This window comes from Bufo bufo, chromosome 6 (genome assembly GCF_905171765.1).
Source record: "Bufo bufo chromosome 6, aBufBuf1.1, whole genome shotgun sequence".
Classification (NCBI taxonomy): Eukaryota; Metazoa; Chordata; class Amphibia; order Anura; family Bufonidae; genus Bufo; species Bufo bufo.
Window position 1 is genome coordinate 302,440,704 of NC_053394.1, and position 26,034 is coordinate 302,466,737.

Below are 26,034 nucleotides of genomic sequence, written 5' to 3' on the forward strand. Positions count from 1 at the left end.
AAAATACACAACCTTTCAAGCCATGTCTGTAGGCTACTAGTCAGCATGGTGATTGGCAACCCCTCATGAAAGGTTGGTGTATGAGTGGATGTTTTTCACTATTTTGTAACCGTGCGACCTCCCTCATGTACCATTGTGGCTTGTCTGAATCTAGCATGGAGCTGTTAGTTTAACCTGCCTTTATATTAATATAAGTTTGGTCTTTTTCATTAATTTCTTTCCAATTTATTTCTAGGAATTTCCCCAGAGCTGTTTCCATAGAAAATTGCATGAGTTGATTTTCCCAGTTGTTTATATCCCAGTTGACATCCTTATTGTGTCTGCTGGGTAACAGTCAGGATAGCCACCATTATAGCTCCCACAGGGTTCGTCACTCAACATTAATAGAAACAGGCACAAATAAAGATAAACTGAATATCATCATAGGTAGTAAACTGGCCCAAAGAGGTTGGAGCATTCTAGGACACCTGTAGAATCAAGCATTAGGAGCAACTGATGATGGAGGTACTGAGGAGCAAGTGGAACAATCCAACTGGTACTTTTATTCAACACCTGGAAAGGTTTTGAACCCAAACTTGGTCTATTCCTCCATTGTGGGTGACAGAATTTCATCCCTAAATCCTGTGTCACTGAAGTCCCGCAGCCTTAGGACTTTAGGTAGCAGCATGTGAGCTGTGATAAGTGATCTGTCAAAGGCAGACACAGTGCAGGCTGAAGCCCAGGGCCTCCAGACAGCTTCCTGCGAAAAATGACATCATTGAACCTCATTACACAAGACATATAGTCCTGTCATTTATCTATTTCCTTCCTTTCCTGTTATCCCTTATCTCTACAATACCTCAGCCTTAACCCAAGCTGGTTTTCTTCTCATCATACTCAACATTGACAGGCTAATGCACCAAGATGTATTTTTATGATATGCTAGACATATCAGGAACAGTGGTATCCCGCCGCTGGGACCCCTACTGATCTCAGGGATGAGCAGGCCCTTGTCCCATCTTCTTTGTTCATTCACAGTTACTGTCAATAGCATGAAGACCAAAGTCAGCAGTCATATCTGTAATTTGCTCATCTTTGAATAGCGTATGCCAGGAATGTAAACGAAGGACTGGATTATTGGGAGGGTTCAAGGGTCAAATGCAGTCTTCACAGTATTCAGATATAATTCATATCAGGGTCCAACTACCAGTTCTGATGCTTAGCTGGAAAATCCAGAACATGGGGATTGTTATCTGGGTACTGTGTAATTTTTTATTTATTTAAAGGAGCACTAAGCTTAGAAATAAAGGCTAAAAGTAAAGAAAATATGTGGTTGATCTTACGAGTAAGATCTTGTAAGGCTGCAGCACTCTCTGCATTAGGCTACATGCACACGACCGTGCCGTTTTTTGCGGTCTGCAAAAAACGGAAGCCGCCCGTGTGCCTTCCGCAATTTGCGGAACGGAACGGGCAGCCCATTGTAGACATGCCTATTCTTGTCCGTAAAACGGACAAGAATAGGACATGCTATATTTTTTTGCGGGGCCTCGGAACGGAGCAACGGATGCGGACAGCACACGGAGTGTTGTCCGCATCTTTTGCGGCCCCATTGAAGTGAAGGGGTCCGCACCCGAGCCGCAAAATCTGTGGCTCGGATGTGGACCAGAACTACGGTTGTGTGCATGAGGACTAATCCTGACACAATTTTGTAGAAACCCATGTTATAAGGGAAAATAATAAAATCTACACAACACCTAACCCAAACCCGAACTTCAACCTGAACTTCTCTGAAGAAGTCTGGTTTCGGGTCTGGGTACCAAACATGCCGATTTTTCTCACACACATGCTAAATGCATTAAAAATGTTTTGCACTCGTGCAGAAAAGTCGCACATTTTCCCGCGACGCACCCGCATCTTATCCGGCCCAAATCCATGACGCCGTGTGAAAGAGGCCTAAGGCTGGGTTCACATCATGTTTTTCCCATCCTTTTAACGTATACAAAAACGTGTACATTATATGGATGCCTCAGTCTGATGCCAAACAGTGGCATTCGTTCACCATAGTTCCATTGTAAAAAAAAAACAAAAAAAAAACAAAAAAAAAAAACATACTGTATACTTTTTTTTACCATTGTAAAAAATTATACTTTTTTTTTACAGGATTGCGCAGTATACAAGAATGTGGTGTGCTGCGTTTTTGTATCTTTTTTTTTTAAGTATATGTCAAACGGAGGCATAAAATGTGTATATTACAGAAGGATTGCAGGGGATAGAGAGCAGTAGTTGCTGTAGGGTTGAAACCGAGTGTAAAGATATATTTGCTATTGTGAGAGGTAGCTTTCTTTCAGTGGATCATCCTCACAAATACCTTCGCAGACAACAGGTTTTAAGGTCCAAACAGTGCATTTATTGTGGCACACCAGCGAAAGCAAAACCTACAAAACAAAAAACACTCGCCCGTCCAGGTTCTAACTAAGGCTACTTTCACACTAGCGTTCGGAGCGGATCCGTCTGATGTTTCATCAGACGGATCCGCTCCGATAATGCAGACGTTTGCATCCGTTCAGAACGGATCCGTCTGCATTATAACTTAGAAAATTTTCTAAGTCAGAAAGTAGCCTGAGCGGATCCGTTCAGACTTTACATTGAAAGTCAATGGGGAACGGATCCGCTTGAAGATTGAGCCATATAGTGTCATCTTCAAGCGGATCCGTCCCCATTGACTTCCATTATAAGTCTGGACGGATCCGCTCGCCTCCGCACGGCCAGGCGGACACCCGAACGCTGCAAGCAGCGTTCAGGTGTCCGCTCACTGAGCGGAGCGGAGGCTGAGCGCTGGCAGGCGGATGCATTCTCAGTGGATCCGCCTCCACTGAGAATGCATTGGGGCCGGACGGCTGCGTTCAGGACCGCTAGTGAGCCCCTTCAAACGGAGCTCACGAGCGGACACCCGAACGCTCGTGTGAAAGTAGCCTAATAACGTCTTTGACTTACCTATTAGGTACAGTTCACACCCTGTGATCCGATGCGGCTTTCCAAGCTAATGTCCCACAGCCAGCCTCCTGACTGTACAGAGCACAGTACACCAACTGTCTCAAGTCCAATGTCTCTTGTGGGGAATTAAGGCTCAGTAGTCCGCCTGACTATGGCCCTGCGACCCTCCCAGGCGTTGCTTTGTCCCCCAACTCCAGGCTTTCTCCCAGCCTCATGGCCTCTCAGCCTCCTGGCTGAAACCACACATCCAGACTCTCTGCTAGACTCTGCTTCCACACTCTCCAGGATCGCCCTTCCCAGAATCCCACTCTCCACCCTCTCTCACTCTGAGGTTTCTTTTATTCTCAGGTGATTGTAGCACCTGGTATTGCCTCAGGCCTGGCAACTGATGGGGAAGATATGGAAAATCCTGACATAAACCTCCCCTAACAGCCATGAGGCGTGTTACTGCCTGACACTATATAAAAGGAAAAAAGAGTATGAAGAACAGGGTTTATGTGGGTACTGTTTCTCAATAAGAGACCTATCAGTGGCTAGAGACTTTATAATAATAGAGCCTGCGTTGCCGGAGGAGGCATGTGACTTATGATGAGGCGCAGGCCTTGCCATAAATTAAATGCTTCCTCCATCAGTCCGCGCTTCAAGCTGAAATCACAGAGAAAAAACAAAGATAGAAACAGCCTGCACGAAATGATAAATAAATATGCGGATGTCTATGGCTACATTTATGAAAAAAAATCACTGAAAAACATAATAATGCGTTAACACAATAGATACAAGCATTATATATGGATTAAGCCATCACTCTGATATGATAAAATCCGAGACACTCAGCCAATATATTTTGATCAAAACACATCTGTGCCCGCCTACCAGCGCCAAGGTGGTCTCAGTCTGGGAAGTCCTACTCTAAACCTATCTATGCCAATGGGCATCTATGTTCAGGAGAGCAGACTCTGCACATATAGGGTACTGCTCCTAGTCACCTCTATGTGCACCCAGTAACCGACGAGAGGAGGAGCATGCACAGCTACAGTATATGTACCACCTAATCAAGGCGACCTGTTTGATAGGAGGGGCAAAAGTGCACAAGAATGCTACTTACAGGATAAAATAGAAGCGCATTCACACTTAAAGGTGCCTATCCCTCCAGTGTATACTACAAACTAAGCAAAACTAAGCGTTTAAAGCTGCCATATATTTCAATTATGTCATAAGTAATAAGGGATGTACTGGCGCTGATGGCCCCACCCACACCCCTTCTTCGCCATGCCACTTTTAGAAAACTAGTCATGGCAGAGTAAACCATATACCAGCCAAACTAGCGGCACCCATCTGTAGACAATACTGTACTCATTAGTACAGAGCAGATTTTTGGTAGACTTTGAGGTGATATCTTAGATGTGGCTCTTGGGGGAATTCTCAATGAAGAGACACATCATTGTATGGAGACTTATTTTTCTGGCAATTGTGCATGGAGAACTTAGCTCATACCAGTCACATCAGAGGCACCAATCTAGACAGCACTGTTCTGGGTTTTTTGCCCATCAACAGTAAAGTATGGGCTGGCTGAAGAGGGTTCCTGGATGGGATAGGCCCGTCCCTCCGGCTAAGCCTTGCCCTTTTCTTGATGCTTTTGAAAAGTGGTGAGACGCTGAAACAGTCACAAATTATGGTGCAAATATGCTGTGTGCCATAATTTCAGATTTTTTTGCGCCATAATAGTGGTGTAATAGCCTTGATAAATGTCCCTTTAAATCTCCATACCCCGCTGTTTCTCTTCAATCAAAATGAATGAACTCCAATGGACACACCCAGAAAATATAAAATAATGTAATGAATTTATTAGAACCAAAGCAGCCTAAAAACAATTGGAAAACTAAAAGCTCCAACCTTCAAAAACTAAAACGCTCCTCATTCTTCAGTACTTATTGAAGGTATACCTTCATTAGTAATAGACTAATTTGAAGGTTGGAGCTTTTTAGTTTTTCAATCTGCTTTGGTTCTATATCTTCAATACAGTACCCTTCAATAAGGGTAATGTAATTTGCTTACTGTATACAGTATAGCTAACATCTAAACACATACAGGGCTCAATAGAACCTTTACCTAGTAAGTGCACAAAAACACCCAATACAATTAACACCCAGTTCACACCTGGGCGTTTTACAGCGCGTACGATCGCGCTGTAAAACGCCCGACGCTCAAACAAGTACTTGAGTGTTTTTTTGGGCGTTTGTCGCGCGTTCCCGAACATAGACTTTCGGGAACGCGCGACAATGGGCGTTCGCTTGTCTCTGTATGCGCCCCTACAATCGCGCATACAGAGCGCTCCTTTCAGAACGCTCAGGTGTGAACCCGGGGTAAATCAAGTAAAACAATCAAAGTGCTAGTGCAAATAGCCACTCACAATGTGACACCTAATACAAACCAAATATAACAGTCAACAGCATTAATCTAACCATGGGGAACTTTCCCCACATGTATCACCACTTGCAAATGTAGCTTTGTCGGGGAAAAGATGTAACCTGAGTATAAGTGCTCTTATAATCAATTCATAGATAAAGTCTTATTAGTATTATTTTCATCAGATCTCCCCACCAGGGGCATTGCTAGGGTCTCAAAAGATCCAGGGTCCAAGCCCCAATACATATGTGCCAAATTCTCGGAGTACAAAACACACTAACACGCCCTAGTACTAAAGACATATTTTACTTGCTGGATGGACATTACATTCAGCACTACCAAACATACAGGAGTATACAGCACTACATACAGTACTTATTACATTCAGTGCCTCACAGGTGACATCTCCTTTTGTGTAAATATTCCCTTTCATCATTTTCTCTATTTAGCCTATAAAAACTTCTTTCAGCTACGTCTTGTCTCAGCAAATTTTACCAAACAGACATACTAGGTGCCTCACTTTTCTATCATCCTCTCCCTCCTGGTGCCCCAACAGTGTTATCCTGCTGGTTCCTCCAATACTGTGCCCGCTTTACTCCCCAATGCCCCCAAATACATTACAGCAGAAATTATACTGCCATACAGATAATCCCACCATTGGCAATAATTATCTCCCAGAGTACCTTCATTAGTAATAGTACCACTACAGTGTCCCCAGTAATGATAATTCTCCCCAAGAGTGCTCCTTTTAGTAGTAGTGCCATCCATATGCAGCAAGCCCCCATGGAGCTGGTGTAGAGGATGAGAGTGGTTGTGGCCCTGGTGATGATGTTGTTGTAGTGTTATGGTGTCCTACCTCAGGCCATTGCTCCTTGGGGTCCGATGCAGTGAAAATATAGTACTGAAGAATGAAGGCAGAGTTAAACATAACAACGTCTCTTTTATTAACTGCAACATAGAATTTGAAATACATACAGTAGCAGCAGGCTTGATGTGCTATTCTTCTCTGTCACCAGCTAAGGAGGTATGGTGGCTGGTTGGATGGCTGCAGTTCTGCACTTTGAGGATGCTGGTCTAATGATTGTTTGTTAAGGGGTTGCTTGGCTGTTATCCCTCACCTTGCAGCAATATCTTTAATGCTGTATCTCTCGGATCACTCTGCTGTCTGGAATCTCAAGGCTTTACTTGAGGCTGTCCCTAGCTGTTGTTCTGGCAGGAGAAGGGTATCTGGTTCCTGAATTTCCCTCTTCATGGGAGTTGGTGCTCTACAAGCTGCTTCCTAACTCCCCCACTATCAGAACAGGACCTCTCATGTCCCCTCTCCTCATAGCACTCACTTACTACTCTGGACTTCCCCCTCCTGGAAGGAAGATGACCAGCCCACAACTTAGAAGTGATCTGTACACCTCTATCAGAAACAATATGCTTAGGAAAACCATGTAAACAAATATGTTTTTAAAGCAGAAAGTAATCCAGGCAGAGGAACAAAGTGCGCCATTTTTGGAGAAACAGTTTACAACTACCCAAATCACTGTATATCTGGAGGAGGGAGGAGATTCAGTAATGAAGTCCATACCAATGTGTTTCCATGGAATATCTGATATTGGCAAAGAGAGACATAGACCAGCTAGATTTTGTCTGGAAGGCTTGTTCTTGGCACAATTCACACAAGCAGAATCAAAGTCTTCCTGAGGAAGAGTTGACGACCAGTGGTACCTGCAGATGAGTTCATAGGTTTTACACACTCCTAAGTGCCCTGCCAGTTTGGGCTTATGTCCCCAGAAGAGGATACGTTTACATCTGGCCAGAGAAACGCATGTTTTCCCTAAAGGGATGTCCTTAATCTGAACTGGAGTGATGGGAGCTATATAGGCTAGATTTTGTTTGGCAGAGATAAAAGGCTATAGAAAAAAAAAGACACGTGTGCATCCTTCCAGAATCCCCTTTTGGCAGGAGTACAGCACCAGCACCTACAGATAATGTGTCTATCTCTAGGAACAATTGTTTTACAACATTTGGTCAATGAAGGGCAGGTGCAAAGGAAAATACCTGTTTCAAGGTCTGGAAAGCAGACTTGACTTCTAGCTTCGACTTCTTGGCATTGGCTCCCTTGCAGGTAAAAGCAGAGATTAATGAGGCTACGGAGGAGAAGAAGGGAATTAACTGCTGATAATAGCAAAGCCCAGGAATCGTTGAATTGCACCTAAACCGGTGGGTCTAGGCAAGTTCAGTACGGCTGACAACTTTTTCGGATCCATCTGAAGATCTTGATCAGAAATTATATAACCCAGAAGGGGGAGGCAGGGGGTAGAGGACCCCGAGGAGGAGGAGTCCCAAGAAGCAAGTCAACAGGACAATCAGAGAGGCAACGAGGAGGCAGGGTGTCCATCTCTTTTTTTTACCAAAAACATCAATATAACTGAATAAGTGACTGGTAGCCCATGCAGGTTGTATGGACTGGGTACAATTCAGACAGGTATAACAGGTGTCAGGCATCGGGAATGGCAGGCAGGTCCCTAACTAAGTAGTTGTCTGGAGTTCCAGGATAGGACTGTGTTGACGTAGCCAAGGAAGGCCCAAGAGCAGAGCACTACAATTATCCCAGCAGTCCGTGCCAGTGCTGCTGCCCCTACCCGTGGACACGGGCGCCAGGCTCCCTCTTACTCTCCTGCTGCCATGTGCCGTGCTGACAAGCGTGGGCAGCAGGTATCTGTGCTCCATGCCAAAGCTTACTTCCTGCTTGAGTCCTGTACTGTTTGTAAGGGCTTGCATGGGTGTGTCTCTCCTTCCTTGTGAGGCAGCATGTACACGCCCTCTATCTCCTCTATGGCTGGATTGCAGGAAGTATTTAAAGGCGTTTCCTGCCCCAGGAAGGTGCCTGAGCATTTCTTAGATTCTTAGCTTGTCTAGTTTCCTGTTTGAGCAAAAGTATTCTGTTGGTTCTTGTGATTCTGTGTAACTGACTTTGGATTATTTTTTTTCGGACTTTGCCTGATTGTGGTCTGCCCTGACCCTGATCTACGCTTACGGACTTTGCCTGACTGCCGCCTGCTCTGACTTCTGCCTTCGTACCCTGACTACTCTTCCGTCTGATAAGCCTCTGGCCTACCAACAGTCCAGTGGGTTCCCACCCTGGTCCCGATTCCCTTGTGTTCCAATGTTTTCCCCTCTGAGGTAGCACCTGATACTCCCCTCGGGAAAGTCTCTCCTCTCCATCAGTGGTATTGTGTGAAGAATGAGGGGTGTGCTTAGACATTGCCCTCAGAGGGAATTGCTCATGTGGGGCAGCGGGTCTTCACCCGCTGCTCATAACAACTAGTAGAGACAGGAAGGATGTACAAAGTTACTTTGTGACATATTATATCGTCTTACTAAGAGCTTTTGAATGTCACCACCAAGGGCTTTTTTAAACGCTGAACAGGAATTCTATACTGGATCACCAAGGCCTGATGCAGGAAGTTTCCTGCTGAGCCATAGTCTATGAGGGCCTGCATGGTGAACTGCTTACTTTCACAATTCCATGTGACAAGTCAATTTTAAAGAGAGTGTGAATCTTCATCTAAGACTGTCTCTCCTACAGACCATAGGAGTTTTCCACCCTTCAGGGTAAATGTAAGCACAGTGTCCCTTATCTCCACAATACAGACACAAATTGTTAGTATGCCTATGCTGACACTCCCCTTCAGACAATCTGACCCTGTCCATCTGCATGGTGTTGTGGAAAAATTATTGTTCGCCGTATGGTCGCCATCTATCCTATGGAGATGCGCAGATTCGTTCGCATTCGCGTTCGCATCTGCGCAGAGACTTTCGCACGATGGTCTGGTCGTCCCAACCTGTAGCTGATTTGTGCCCTGCCTGGTATTACTGCAGGATACCAGTGTCATGGCGCCGGCTGAGGCGAGAGGAATGGGGACCGTCGAGCGAGGGTTCTTCATCCACGAGGATAAGCGCGGCAATGGAAGGGGCGCGAATAAGTGTGCGAACGCGTAAACATAAGTTTGCGCGATCATTCACATCTTCGCCAGCCAATCACTTCATACCATAACCTGTCTCCTCATTGGTCATGATTGTAAGACCGCCTTCCAGCCAATCACTTCATACCATAACCTGTCTCCTCATTGGTCATGATTGTAAGACCGCCTCCCATCTTCTGGTATAAATAAACCACGCCTAGCCGTTGGAAGCAGGCACATTATTGGAACCTACTTCAGAACGTCTCTGTGATGTTATTTTGGAGGAATTGCGCACACATCGAAGCACACTACACCAAGGATTTCCCGATTGTACTTCTGGCAGTCGTTTTCGGTTGTGAGAAAGAGACAAAGGAGCACACGGCGATATCAATGGGCTCTGGTGCTAAAGTTGGAGAAGACAGAGTCAATGGTTTTTAGAATACTGGTGCCAAGCAGAAAGGTCTTTCATGACCTGGCATGTTCTCTCAATCGCAGGTCAATGTGGGTTGCTAGAGATATCAAAGCCTTCAATGTGGACGATATGTCCCAGTCCGCCAGTTCATCCTTAATTAGCCCAGATAGAGCTTCCCAAAAAGCTGCCACTAGAGCCTCACTATTTCACAACATAGCTTGGGATCACCTTCATGGCTTTGGAGAATAGACAGACATGGACTGGAACCTCCTGTGTAGCTTGAGATGGTGATAAGGGTGCTGTGGCTGCTGCCAGTGGTTGCGGTACTGCTGCGGTAGTCATCGGGGAAGCAAGGTGGGTGAACATGTTGTGCATGTATGCCAGTATTTGTTCTTGGTAATCACGTTGCTGGGCCACATCTTGAAAGAGTTCAAGTAAACCCATACAGGTTGTTACAACAAGGTCCATTGCCTAGGCTTATTGTAATGGCGCACTGGGTGTGTACCCATTGTACCAACTAACTGATTTGGCTTTTGGCTAGTTCTAAAGGCATTATCCTGGAAGTCCCTTGGTTTTAAGCCTTCAACCTATATACACAGATCAGGTCTTCACTGCAGGGGAGCCTCTAGGCTGCTACCTCTTGAGTCTCAGTGTAGTTGGCAGCTGACCCATGGGGTCAGAGACACCGATGTGAGACAATATTTGTAGTCAGATGACAGACCGAGGTCAGAGCAGGCAGTGTACAAACGAAACCCATAAACAAGTCCGAGGTCAGGAGACAATGGACCTGTACGGGAAACAGTGTAAGGTCAAGGAAGGCAGCGTGAAATCAGAGTCCGTTGTCATGCAGAGGTTTGGTACATGGTTAGAGACTAGGAACCTAAAGCTCAGGTACTCTCCTACTAGGGAAGATGCGTTAAATAGCCACTGACAGCTAGCCATATGCTGGGGAAGAATTTGGACATGCGAACCTTGGCTCTTTAAGGGAATGAGAGTGAGTGAGTGCGTGCGTGCTTACCCTATGGGGCAGCCTGGGCAGGAAAGCACAGGATTCGGCCTGCATCAGAGAAGAGGGGCCACAGTGGGCACATTAGTTTATACCTCTCGTATATTGGATCACCTCCTGATATCTCATTGGAAAAGTGTCACATTCACGTGATCTGGTAAATAAATATCCACTAGAGACCTAAAGGTAAGTATTCATCCAGAAAGCAATTTTTGCTACCTAAAGACCCTAGGTAATATCTAATGGTCACTTAGAGAGTTGAGTTCATAATATATTATTACCCAACTCTTTTTCGATTCTTGAAGGGGTTTTTCAGGATTAGTATATTGATTGCCTGTTAAGGTCGAACATTGACTTATAGGATATCTACCATATATCGGATGACATTAGAGACACAGCTTTCTTTTCTTTTTGGAAATAGAGCTAATTTGCATAGTCTTAACCAAGACTGTGGTAAATTGGTTGGCTGTTCTGAATATTGGGAGCTTTAAAACTAAGGTTGTCCAGAAGCCATGTCTCTCCTTCATACATCCCATATTACTAATTTTTACCTTGAGTAACATATAGGACCCCCTTGTGGGTCTATAAAATGCTGATATGTTTCTAGTGGTAATTAATTTGCACGCATAACATTTATGCTTGACCTTCAACACGTCATTGTGCATGGCACAACCAATCATGGAGTTAATGACATGGTTTACTTCAGTCTCTCTGGATGTACTCTACTCATTTCCTTTTCCTTCCCCAGAACCCCTTGTTTCCTCTCTCTCTATGAATCGTGTGATATAATATTACATGTTTTTCTAATCCCTGAATCAAAATCTGACAGCTGCTCCATGCATGTGTGATGGGAGAAGTTGTACTGTCTGCTCCTGACATATTCCTGGATACAGCATATGGTTTTATAGGATTTGTTTGGCTTCTGTACGGTAACATTGAACTATGTAATATACTGGTTCCAGATCTTAATTGTGGACTGCAGCCAGCTCAACGGAGAAGACCCCAGACATAAGACAAGGATGGGGTTCTGTATATTATAATCTATTGATTAAAGGAAATGTGTCATCAGAAAATGACCTATTGTTTGGGTATTGTGTCCCAAGCCCCATATGAGTGTAGCGGAGGATGGAAGTGGTAGGGGCTCTGGCTTCACTAATCATTCACAGTGGCAATCCTAACATCAATGCTCCCTAGGGCCAGTGCAGTGATAGAAGAGTGCACCCTTTCTTCCCTCTGGGCATACTCTGATGTTGGAGCTCCTGTCTGATGGTAGTTGGAGTTCCATTAGTATTGTGAGTGTTGCATGAGTGCAAAGCAGAAGATGTAGGAGCTGTGGGCAGCCTATGGTGCTGGAGTCAGCAACTAGGCCAGTTGTAGAAAATAAATGTCTCTCTTTACTAAAATGGTAGTTGTAGTACCTCCAACAGTATCAAAATACAGTTCCAAACAATTAACAGTGCAAATCTTCCCAGATAGCAACGTATGGATATAGGCCAGAATAAGGATTGTAGTACTCCCTTCCTCTATCTCTCCAGAGTCTCTCTCTGAAGAATCTAAGGCTGGCAATATTATTCTTACAATGGTGGCTGTAATTCCCTGTTCTTGTATCTTGCACAGTCCAGTAAAAACACTTTTTTTTAATTATGGTAAAAAACGTATATATATTTTTTTTACAATGGAACTATGGTGAGCGGATGCCACTTTATGCCATCAGTTTGAGGCATCCGTTTAATGTACATGTTTTTTGCATACGTTAAACGGATGGGAAAAGCGTGATGTGAAACCAGCCTTAGCAATGTCACTCTCACTGCAGCACAGTTTCTATCAGCCTTAACCCCTTCAACCCCGGGCCTGTTTTCACCTTCCTGCCCAGGCCATTTTGTGCAAATCTGACATGCGTCACTTTATGTGGTAACAACTTTAAAACGCTTTTACTTATACAGGCCATTCTGAGATTGTTTTCTCGTCACATATCGTACTTCATGACAGTGGTAAAAATGAGTTTAAAAAAAAATCATTTTTATTCATAAAAAAATACCAAATTAAAAAAAAAAAATTTAAATTAGCAAATTTACAAATTTCAATTTCTCTACTTTTATAATAGATAGTAATACCTCCAAAAATAGTAATTACTTTACATTCCCCATATGTCTACTTCATGTTTGGATCATTTTGAAAATGACATTTTATTTTTTGGGGATGTTAGAAGGATTAGAAGTTTGGAAGAAAATCTTGAAATTTTTCAGAAAATTTACAAAACCCACTTTTTTTTAAGGACTAGTTCAGGTCTGAAGTCACTTTGTGAGGCTTACATAATAGAAACCACCCAAAAATGTCCCATTTAAAGCCCCCCTGATGCACCCCTACAGTAGAGACTCAAAAAAGTGACCACATTTTGGAAACTACGGGATAAGGTGGCAGTTTTATTGGTACTATTTTGGGGTACATATGATTTTTAATTGCTCTATATTATGTTTTTTGTGAGGCAATGTAACCAAAAAATGGATGTTTTGGCACCGTTTGAATTTTTTATTTTTACAGTGTTTACCTGAGGGATTAGGTCATGTGACTTTTTTTATATAGCAGATCGTTACGGACGTGGCAATACCTAATATGTCTACTTTTTCTTATTTATTTAGGTTTTACACAATAATAGCATTTTTGACACGGAAATAATGATATTATAGTGTATTCATAGTCTGAGAGCCATAGCTTTTTTATTTTTTGACCGATTCTCTTAAGCAGTGTCTCATTTTTTGCGTGATGAGGTGACGGTCTGATTGGTACTATTTTGGGGGGCATATGCCTTTTTGATCACTTGCTGTTGCAATTTTTGTGATGTACTGTGACAAAAATGGCATTTTTTTTACATATTTATAAAAAATATTATGGTGTTCACTTGAGTGGTTAGGTTATGTGATATATTTATAGAGCTGGTTGTTACGGACGTGGTGATAGCTAATATGTATACATTTTTTTGTTACTTTAGCACAATAATAGCAGTTTTGAAGCAAAAATAATCATATTTTAGTGTCTCCATTGTCTGAGAGTGATAGCTTTTATATTTTTTGACCGATTCTCTTAGGTAGGGTCTAATTTTTTGCAGGATGAGGTGACGGTCTGATTGGTATTATTTTGGGGGCATACGCCTTTTTGATCACTTGCTGTTGCAATTTTTGTGATATAATGTGACAAAAATGGCTTTTTTTTTAAACATTTTTTTTTTTTTTTACGGTATTCACCTGAGTGGTTGGGTCATGTGATATTTTTCTAGAGCTGGTTGTTACGGATGTGGCGATACCTAATATTTATACTTAAAAAAATAAATAAATTCACTTTAGCACAATGATAGCAGTTTTGAAGCAAAAAATTTGAGGTGGGACGAATCCAATTTTTTTCAAATTCGAATCCGAATCCGAAAAGGTTCTCGAATATATCGAATCTTTCGAATCTCGAATCCTACGAATCCTGTACATAATTGTGTGAACGGTGTAAGAAACAAAGTCAGACCGCGTCAGTTTGTTTGAACCTCCACCCCCGTCACGGTCGCACCCTCTTTGACCGCGATCGTTACGCCCCTGCTCCTATCACTACAGAACATACAGGGTAATACAGCACCCCATACCTCTTACATCCAGTGACGTCTCCTTTGATGTGGATGTTCTCTTTCCTCATCTTCTCCTTTCAGACCTTCAGACCAGACCACCATTTTTCAGCCATTTTTCATCTCTACAGTTTCACAAAAAATTAATAAATTTTAGTTTACTACTTTTCCATCATCCTCGCATCTTTTGGACAAATCATCCTACCACCCCCAATACTGTGCCGCTGTGCTCCCCAATACTATACTGCAGAAACAGATAATACCCCTGATAATACTAGTACCACACAGAACCCCCCATATAAAATACCCCTTCTTTGTGGCCTCAGTAGATGCCCCCATAGTGCCCCCCAATAATGTGCCAATAAGAAGTGGCCCCACAGTGCCCCCCATAGATGCCCCCCTAATCATGTTCCAGTATCAAGTACCTCTCTCCCCCCCCCCATGTGCCGGTATCATAGTGCCATCTCCCCCCCCCCCAATGTGCCAGTATCATAGTGCCATCTCCCCCCCAATGTGCCAGTATCATAGTGCCATCTCCCCCCCAATGTGCCAGTATCATAGTGCCATCTCCCCCCCAATGTGCCAGTATTATAGTGCCATCTCCCCCCATAATATGCCAGTATCATAGTGCCATCTCCCCCCCCCAATGTGCCATTATCATAGTGCCATCTCCCTCCAATGTGCCAGTATCATAGTGCCATCTCCCCCCATAATGTGCCAGTATCATAGTGCCATCTCCCCCCAATGTGCCAGTATCATAGTGCCATCTCCCCCATAATGTGCCAGTATTATAGTGCCACCTCCCCCCATAATGTGCCAGTATCATAGTGCCATCTCCCCCCATAATGTGCCAGTATTATAGTGCCACCTCCCCCCATAATGTGCCAGTATCATAGTGTAATCTCCCCCCATAATGTGCCAGTATTATAGTGCCATCTCCCCCAAAATGTGCCAGTATCATAGTGCCATCCCCCCCAATGTGCCAGTATTATAGTGCCATCTCCCCCCATAATGTGCCAGTATCATAGGGCCTCCCCCCCCAATGTGCCAGTAGTATCAGTGCCATCTCCCCCCATAATGTGCCAGTATCATAGTGCCTCCCCCCCCCCCAATGTGCCAGTAGTATCATAGTGCCTCTCACCTCTCCCCCTTGCCAATGTGCCAGTAACAGATAAAAAAATAAAAAAACACTTACTTACCTCCGCTGCGATGCAGGCCTCTTCTGGCCTGTGTCCCGCGCTGTACGGCTCGGGACAGCCGGCAGCCTATCAGAGGAACAGGGAAAGGAAACGCCTCTCCCTCCCCTGTCGCAGCAGCGAAGCGCTCATCTTCTGCTGTGCCCTGCCGCCGCCACCACCAGTCTGGGCCCCAACGGGATTCGTCGGATTCGTATCCGGTAAATTACGTCGGGATTCGAGTCCACGAATCCAGCAAGATTCGAGGGATTTGTGGATTTGACGAATCCCCCATCCCATCTCTACCAAAAATTAGCATATTTTAGTGTCTCCATTGTTTTTTGACCGATTCTCTTAGGTAGGGTCTCATTTTTTGCGGGATGAGGTGATGGTCTGATTGGTACTATTTTGTGGGGCATACGCCTTTTTGATCACTTGCTGTTGCAATTTTTGTGATGTAATGTGACAAAAATGGCTTTTTTTACAGTGTTTTTTTTTATTTTTACGGTGTTCACCTGAGGGGTTAGGTCATGTGATATTTTTATAGAGCTGGTTGTTACGGACGTGGCGATACCTAATATGTATATTTTTTTTATGTATTTCACTTTAGCACAATAATAGCAGTTTTGAAACAAAAAAAATGATGTTTTAGTGTCTTCATGTTCTTAAAGCTATATTTTATTTTTATTTTTTGGGGCGATTGTCTTAGGTAGGGGCTCATTTTTTGCGGGATGAGGTGACGGTCTGATTGGTACTATTTTGGGGGGCATACGCCTTTTTGATCACTTGCTGTTGGTGATGTAAGGTGACAAAAATTGCTTTATTTACACCGTTTTTATTATTTTATTTTTTTGGTATTTATCGGACAGGGTGTATCATGTGATGTATTTATAGAGCCAGTCATTACGGACGCTGCGATACCTAATTTGTGTGGGTTCTGTATTTTTTTCCTGTTTTTTATTATAAAATAAGGGGAAATCTGCGTTTTTTTTCTTTTTTTACATTATTATTTTTATTACTTTATTAATTTTATTAAAACACTTTTTTAAACTTTTTTTTCTTTACATTATTTATGATGTTCACTTTTGGGGGTTTGATCCCCTCTGCAATGCATTACAATACATCTCCTCGGCACCCGTAGAAGGCAGTTCCCGATGCCGTGCAAGGCATCGGGCTGCCTTGTGACGCATCGAGTCCCTGCCACAGCAGCGCAGGAACTTGATGCGATCACTCACCCGACACAAACCCCTTCTATGTCGCGGTCAGCGCGGACCGCGGCATAGAAGGGGTTAATCCACCGGCATTGGCTTTTACAGCGATGCCGGCGGATACAGCAGGGGCCCGGCTACCAGGGACTGCCGGACCCCTGCAGTGATTGCGCGCACACTGCTCCAGTGCCCGCGTGATCACTATGACGTACTATTACGTCAAATTGCGGGAACGCAGTAGGTCGGGAAGGGGTTAAACAGCACCTTACTGACTGACTCCATTGCTCAGCCATGCAGATTCTGGACCTTCTTGGTTCGTTGATTCGTTCTTTCTCTCTATTCCTGGAGTACTGTGAAGCAGCGGTGGCTTTATCTCCTTTCTAGATATCTCAGTCACAGTGATTTTCTGGAACCCAGGCCTAGTACTCTGAGGAATGAGCACACATGACTTCTCTCATTTCCCCGGGTAACACACTACTGAGCTAGCTTCCTACAGGGGCAGAGTCAGGATTATTTATCCCAACGAATCCACACATCACAATACATTAGAACGTTATTACATAACATTATGCAACAAAAAATTATTTGCAGTTATGTGGTTGATATTGTAGGTAATAGGTCAAAACTAGGCAGTCAACAGCTGAAACGTCAATAAAAGGCGTCTCATGACGAACCAGCTTATGTACGAAAACAAAAAAGACAAACAAACAAGTGTCATCACCCCTCTCAACATAATCAGGTTGGAAACAGTATTAGTAACCCAAGAGACCGAGACAGCAGGCCTCCGAGTGGATTAATGAAACAACCAAACGGTAACAATAAAAATACCGAAATGGTAATGGTAATATAATTAAAATACTTTTGGATATATCAAAAGAAGAGATATAGAATATGAAAAAGTGATTAAATGAATAATTAAATAAATACACACTCATTTGATATTAAATTAAAATTAGAACCATGTATCAAGTACTTTTAAAGTGATACTTGATAAATTAAAATCAAACCAGGGTGCAACCCAGGTGGACTCACTTCACAGGGGGTTTGCCACCAGGATGAAGCTCAAGACACCTGGGGCACAACCCCCCAGCCGGGATCGCCTGTAGTATGTTGAAGATTGACGTCAGTGCTCCAGTCGTACCATGAAGATGATAAATGGCACGTGGGACAGCATCTCTTCATCAATCGTTTTATTGCAATAATAAGCGGCTCAACACGTTTCGGGGAAGGCAAATAATCTCCTTCATCAGGAGCAAGAATGATATTGTAGCCCAGGCTAATGAACTGACCTAGGAAGGAGCCGTGGTTCTTGCTGGAGCACCACAGCCTCTTCAAACAACTTATCAGCAGGGATGCTGGGAGTCCGACCCCCACCAGTCACATATTGTTGACCGGTCCTGAGGATAGTTCATTAATATCTAATTCCTGGAAAACCCCTTTAAAACAATGACAGCAAGTTAACTTTCAGGACCTCTTGATGGTTAGATTAGTGGTTTAGACACATAAGGTGACTGTTTTCCCGACTGTCATTTATCCCCATTGTTGTTGGAGCAAAAACTATGACAAAACTGCAGTGGCCATCAGATCTTTGATTTTTTTGGGGTGGCCATAGCACCCCCTCTCCAGGAGTCTTGGACCCAGAGCAGACGCATAAACCGCCCATATTATAGTCCATCATTCTTCTCTTATTCTTGGCTTATTCACCTTTTCTGGTTGAGGATATATGAGTGAAGTCCCTTGGGCCTACCAGACGAAATTATTCTGAGGGCCCACCCTCTGTGTATACAGGACCTTAGAGGGGTATTCCCATCTCAGACAATTGGGACATATGGGTCCCACCTCTGGAACCTGTATCTATCTCGTTAACTGAGCCAGCAAAGTGACCACCCTCCATTCATTTCTATAGGGCCACTGAAAATAGCCAAGCACTGGCTCATTTTTTTTTAGAAACCCCATAGAAATGCATCGGAGCGCACTGCACTTCCGCAGCCACCACTCCCATTCACTTCAATGGGGCCGACAGAAATAACCGAGCCAGCGCTTGGCTATTTTCGGCGGCCCTGTAGAAATGAATGGAGGGCGACCACACATGCGCAGTGTGCCTCCTTCACTTTTCCGGCTCAGTTTACAAGGCGGGACCCGTACCTATGAGACAATGGGGGGCATATCCTAGCTATATGCCCCCATTGTCTGAGATCGGAATACACCTTTAGGGTCCTGTTTTATTAGAAGTCCATTATTGTCACAACTTCTCCTCCTTCCACTGGAGGATTCTCTGGTACTCTGGTGGGCCAGTCTGACCATACGCATATGTATGTGGGGGCTGGTCAACAATGATCTACAGTGTATTGAGATGCACTAATGGCTAACCTTCTCCGATGATCTGCAAACTGTGGATACACAACTGTTGGGAAACTACAAAACCTAGCATGCCTGACAGATTGTAGCTTCCAAAAAGATCACAGCCACAGATTGGAGATTGCTGATTCTCTCCATCATGATTTAGTTCTACGTCTTAAAATATCATTAAATAAAAAGGTATTGCACTTATTTTTTTTAATAAAGATCTACAATGCCCTATGCGGTACCTAAGGGGTTAGTATCCTTTCCACGTCTATTTTCCTCCAACACGTGGTTTCTAATAGAGCATTTTAAATCCCCCTCTTGGCTGAGAACATTCCACAAGGTGTGAATTCCTAACAGCGGCCAACTTTCCAGCTAGCCACTGGGACAACACACATAAACAGTGGTACTAAAATAACACCCCCATCCCCCAGTGTTATCCTTTCATACAGTACATTAATAGATCATACATTCCCACATTGCAATTAGCATGATATGGTATCTGCTTACTGCTGCTTTCTTATGTAATGCGGACTCTTCATATAGATGGGTCTGGTAATTGCAACCTCTGCCGGTTTTATCTCTATAGCAGAGAAGCAGCCTTGAGCCATGTGTTCTCAGTTATACGCTCTGAATCCATATTTTGTATGCCAATAATAAACTAGACTATGTAGATCGACACGATCAACCCCTCCAGGTATGCAAACTGCAAATCTATAGCTATAATGCATGATCAATGGCACATCACTTCAGGGTGAAGCTCTGGATGCCGGTTGCCAGGGGGCACAAACAAGCCACTTTACCTGGGCGAAGGTGTCTAGATATAGTGTGAGGGCAGTGAACTGAAAGTGTGCCCTGGGTGAAGCTTAGCTATGGCTCTCTAGCTCCTAGAATTGGACAAACCCAGACACTCAGCATATACACAGATATAATACAAAAATGTAAATCTTTATTGAAATTGATAAAACAAATAAACAGATGCATAAATTGGCAAAGACAGACACAACCACATGGAGAGCGCACACAATACGTTATAGCATTGCAAGTAATGGAAAAGGTGGGATGGAAAAGCAAGTATAAATAAATGCAAAATCAAACCATGTGGCTCCCCCACCTAGATAAAAACCATGATTCACAACATATACACAATACAGACCCAGCTAGTGGCTTTCCTAGAGACCCTGACACGTGCTTCGCGTCAGCTTCCTCAGGGGGAGTAGAGGAAGCTGACGAGAAGCACGTGTCGGGGTCTCTAGGAGGTGCCACTAGCCGGGTCTGTATTGTGTATATGTTGTGAATCATGTTTATGTTGTATATGTGTATTGTGTATATGTTGTGAATCTGTGTCTGGGTTTGTCCCATCTAGGAGCTATTCATTTCTGACACTTGCGTTCTATTTGTATTGTACAGCCGCATTCCGATTTTGTGTTTTATTGCTCATTGGTATCTTAGCTATGGCTCTGCGTCGCTGTTCTGTATAATTAGTTTCTATAATTAGGCTCTGTTCGGCCGAGCATGCATAGGGAGAAGCCACTGCCAGACACCTGTGTCAGCACTTAACTTCTCGAAAACAGAAGAATCGGGCATTTGAAATCCAAAATCCCCAGTCCTTATCTCCCCCGACATCAGCCATCAGGAAATAGTCTACAGGACACTATACACATGGTCGGGTGAACCCACTGACATAGATACAAATGTATACAGCCAGCTTAAGGAGGTTATCCCATTACTAATGTAAAAAATTTAAATCAGATATCATATAGTACATGATAATCTCTTTCTAACAGACTTAGAACCAGCCCTGTACCTCACATAGATCCAGAGATCTCCACATTCTTCATTGCTGCAATTGCTCTTCTAGATTTATTTCAAGACGGTAACTTAGGGGACGTGCACTTTCTCAGGGAGTGTGTCCTTTCTTCTGCAGCTGGTGGCAGTTGAAGGATGGAACTGAGCATGTGCTTCCATCTCAGTAAGCAGGACAGAGAAATTAGAAAAAGAACAAACAGCAGATGGCGCTATACAGATAGATTTCAATTAATAACTCAATGGCTATGCTACATTTTTAATTACATGCTATCACAAAAGTATTCAGATCCAGGTGCTGGTTTGAAAAATATAGAATATATTTTTTTTTTTGTGGGACACCCCCTTTAAGGCTATGCAATCTTAATTGTATACAATCTATTGTTCTCTGTTATCACCTGTTTCAGGCTGTGGAGAGGCTGATGTTAGTGTTCTTTAATGGGATGGAAAAATCCTTGCCCCTAATGAGCACTACTTTATTTCTAGTATTTCCAGACCTAGGAAGCTCCAAAAATACTCACACACATATGTGTAATTGATATTGGCATGTGCTGGGTTTGTTCGCCCTTTATAGATCATTGGATACATGATCATTATATTTGATTGTGGGATTTTCCTTATTATAATGTTATACTCTGATTTGAAGACAGAAACCCCTAGCAAGGGGAAGGGAATTAAAACTTAACTTTTAATCTGAATAATAAATACAAAAATGACAACTACACCATTATTAGACCAATACAAAGAACGCTACTTTTACACTCGCGTTTTGGCTTTCTGTTTGTGAGATCCGTTCAGGGCTCTCACAAGCGGTCCAAAACGGATCAGTTTTGCACTAATGCATTCTGAATGGAAAAGGATCCGCTCAGAATGCATCAGTTTGCCTCCGTTCAGTCTCCATTCCGCTTTGGAGACGGACACCAAAATGCTGCCTTTTGGTGTCCATCTGACGAAACTGAGCCAATGGATCCGTTCTGACACACAATGTAAGTCAATGGGGACGGATTCGTTTTTACTGACACAATATGGCACAATAGAAAACGGATCCGTCCCTCATTAACTTTCAATAGTGTTCAAGACGGATCCGTCTTGGCTATGTTAAAGATAATAAACGGATCCGTTCTGAACGGATGCAGACGGTTGTATTATCTGAACGGATCCTACTGTGCAGATCCATGACGGATCCGCACAAAACGCGAGTGTGAAAGTAGCCTAAGCAATAGAGTTAGAATACAAGTATATCGATCCTGAAGATCCACCGTTTGTCAATGATCGAAAAATCGGAATGATCTTACCAATCCTGTAGTGCAGGGTGGTTTCAAAGTGCAGAATGATGGTTCCAGATAATGGCGGATCTCAGTGTCAAACCAGCTGTTTAGAATAGGCGTCGGGAAACTATCCCTAATTTTGCCCTGAGTGCAGGGGACTCTATTGCTTATTTGTATTGGTCTAATAATGGTGTAGTTGTCATTTTAGTATTTATTATTCAGATTAAAAGTTAAGTTTTAATTCTCTTCCCCTTGCTAGGGGTTTCTGTCTTCTAATCATATACCTTGTGGGAGTTTATTAAGGAAACCATTATACTGTGGTATTCCTTATCTTGGAGCATGGCAGGATTCCTACCAGTAGGTTTCAATGCTGACGGTTGGTTGAGGCAAAGGATATATTCTCTGACAAACAATTTTATCAGAAAAAATACACTCCCTCTTTTCATGCTGCTTTCAAAGATTTAACTTCAACATACAAAGAACAAATTCCCCCCTGGTGGGAGGTGCAGAACCTAGAGAGCTATTTAAAAAACAACATTGTTTCCAGAAACCTCTGTATTTCCCTGTTGCCGGCAGCTGATTTAGAAGCCCGGGGTTCATGACAAAATGGGAACAGGAGGCCACCAATAGCTTTCTGCGCCTAATGCGCCTCTTACTTGAGGAGGAAAGAAGTAAGTTGGAAACACATAACAAGAAACTGACAGAGCATTGAGGTGGAATTTGCAAATAAAGAAAAACAACTTCAGAATACACTTGAGAAATTTTAGTACCATCTATAAGAAAGAAAGCACCGCCAATTCGTCAGAGACCTGGCAGGTTTAAGGGAGAATAGGATTTATACCTCTCTCTCTAATAATACTAGAAAAGACAGTAAGCAGAGTAATACAGACCAGACCTCAACTGAAACTGATCTGTCTGACTCAGAGAGAGTGGACCTAGAATAAAAAAAACACTCCAATCGTGGGGGGCTGGTAGAGGTAGACAGAGGGGGGCCTCCAGGGGACATGATCTATGTTTTTTAGGACAAACCAACCAAGCGCCTGGTTACCCACTACACAATCGCAATCTATCACAACCAACTTAGTTTCAGGTCCTCAGGTTGTCAATATCTCAGCTTGTCCATTGAGTCTCGAGGAGACCTGGATTCTTGAACTTGGCTTATCTTTTATATCCACATCTAATTTTAACAGATTTAACACAACTAAAGATCTGGATTTGTTTATTCGTAAATTGAGCGGGCACAAACATTTTAAACAACTTGATAAACGCCAGAGCCGTGAATTAGGTATTCCTATGGACTTGTTAGCTGATGTTCGGCTATTGTATGACCTTGAAATTGAAACGAACTTAGCTGAGACTTAAGAGTAACAAGATGCCTCCCAATACAGGTGAAATTTCTTGTATAGATCTATTCCTTGAAATGGTATTAAAGCATTCGGAAGGAATAAAACTGCCAACCAACTAGTCAAGTCATGACCACCACTATTTCCAATCTTGAAAAAGACCCCAATATAATAATAAAACCATCTGATAAAGGGGGAAATACGGTGGTCATGAATTGTTCTCAGTATAAGGAAATGTGAGAATCCCTGCTTAGAGACAGGGACACATATGAGATACTAACCAAAGATCCAACAGATACTTACAGACGGGAGCTGAAAGCAATTTTGGATGAGGCCAAACAGCTTCAACTTATCACACTTGATGAATATAATTTTTTGCTACCTCCATTTCCGCGGATGTCTACTTTTATTGCCTCCCTAAATTACACAAAAGGCTTACGCCTTTAAAAGGCAGGCCCATTGTGTCAGGGGTCGGGAATCTTTGCCAAAATATAGGAATCTACATTGATCGAATATTAGCTCCTTTTGTCTCAGTGTTACCATCATATACTCGTGACACAACTGATTTGTTGAAACTAATAGAGGGAGTTCAGATTGATGAGGGCAGCCACCTTTCAAGCATCGATGTGGAGGCACTATATTCCTCGATCCCTCATGACCTGGAGATTAAGGCTGTTGACCACTTTTTGCAGATTCGTGGTTGTCAACAATGTACCCGCAGCCTTTTTGTCCTCCGTATTCTTAAATTTGCGCTGACTAAGAATGTTTTCAGCTTTAACAATAAGCTCTACCACCAGCTCAGGAGCCCTTGTGCCCCATCGTATGTTAATTTGTTCCTGGGCTGGTAGGAGGAGACAATTGTGTTTACGGATGAGACACTGGAAGCTATACGTACAATAGGGCTGTAGATGACATCTTCATCATATGGAATAGAGTTAAGGCCGATTTAAAATCCTTTGTGATGACTCTGAATTGTAACCAGATTGGACTAAGATTCACTTGTGAATCTGATAGCTTGTCGTCACCTTTCCTGGATGTTCGCATCTCTAAAAACACAAGAGGTAAACTGGACACCACAGTGTACCATAAGTCCAACTCTACTAAGTTCCTCCTGAGATGGGAGATTAGTTATCCTCTCCCCCTCAGGAGGGGTATTCCAAGAGGGCAGTATCCCCGATTGATGAGAAATTGCTCCACAAAACGGGAATTCATTTTTCAAGCCTCTGATCTTCGCTCCCGGTTTATACAACGTGGCTACCCTGATGAGATTTTGAGATCAGCCTATACGAATCCTTTCCAAAAGGAACAATCTTCTCTCTGGATTCCTAAATGTACTGAGGATCAGGAAACAAAATCGATACAGCTTATTACTACCTACGATAGGGCAGCCAAGCAGGTACGTGACATTTTGAATAAACATTGGGACAGGCTTGGACTGGCCCACCGGGGAGGCAGGGGATTCCTCGGTAGGCCCCCAGTCTCCTGCGCCCGGAGATAAGTCGGGGGAGTAATTATTTCTCTTGTTTCTCAGGAGAGATAATTATTGTAGCCACTAGGTGGCAGTATCGCACGGTGATGCAGCCTCCTACTGGTGTAAATTGTACAGGAGGCCCCGCAGTATCTTCTAAACTTCCCGGGCTGCTGGCAGTGAAGGAGGAGAGAACATGTCTGGCCATCCTCCTGCCCTCCCTGCTGTCAGAAAACTGTGGTTGCTGGAGAGAAGGACTCCTCTGCGGTGCCGGGCTGATTTCTCGGGTGTGTGACAGTAGTGAGCTGTAGGAGACTGTAAGGGAGAAATAGGGGATTTGTTTATAGTAGACTCAGATCTGTGTATGTGTGCTGCTCCAGCAGAGTTTAGAGTGGCATTAGGGGGGTTCTGCCCTAGGTCCCCCCAATGCCTCTGCTTTAGGTGCACCACCATTAGTGCCACAGCTCTAGATTCCCCCAAATGCCCCCACTTAAAATGCCCCCCCCAATATTGCCTCTTCTTCAGTTGACCCCTAATACCTCTGCTCCAGGATCACCACTATTACCCTGCCTCAGGCGACCCTAATGCCTTGGCTTTAGGTGCACCCCATAAATGCCCCAGCTCCAGATGCCCCCACTCTAAATGCACCGTTAATATTGCCTCTTCTACAGTTACCCCTGCTCCAGGATCCCCACTATTACCCTGCCTCAGGTGACTCTAATGCCTCTATTTCAGTTATGACCCTCCGTTTGTGCTCTGCTCACGTTGCTCCTCTAGCACCTTTGCTTGGGCTTTGTTAAAGGTTATGACCTGAAAAGGGGTTTGGACTTATGACTGAAAAATTCTGCACAGTGCGTCACATTCTCCAGTATTGACACGTACTGTTTACATGGCGGTAGTGATGATATTCCATATTTACAGGCATCACTGCTGCCATGAAAAGAGTTACTGGTGGTGGACTGGTGGAGGATTTAAAGGGGTTGTCCAGGTTTTCAAGTTATCCTCTCCACACCATAGGGCATAACTATATGATCCAATTCTGTGACCCCCACTGATCACAGGAACG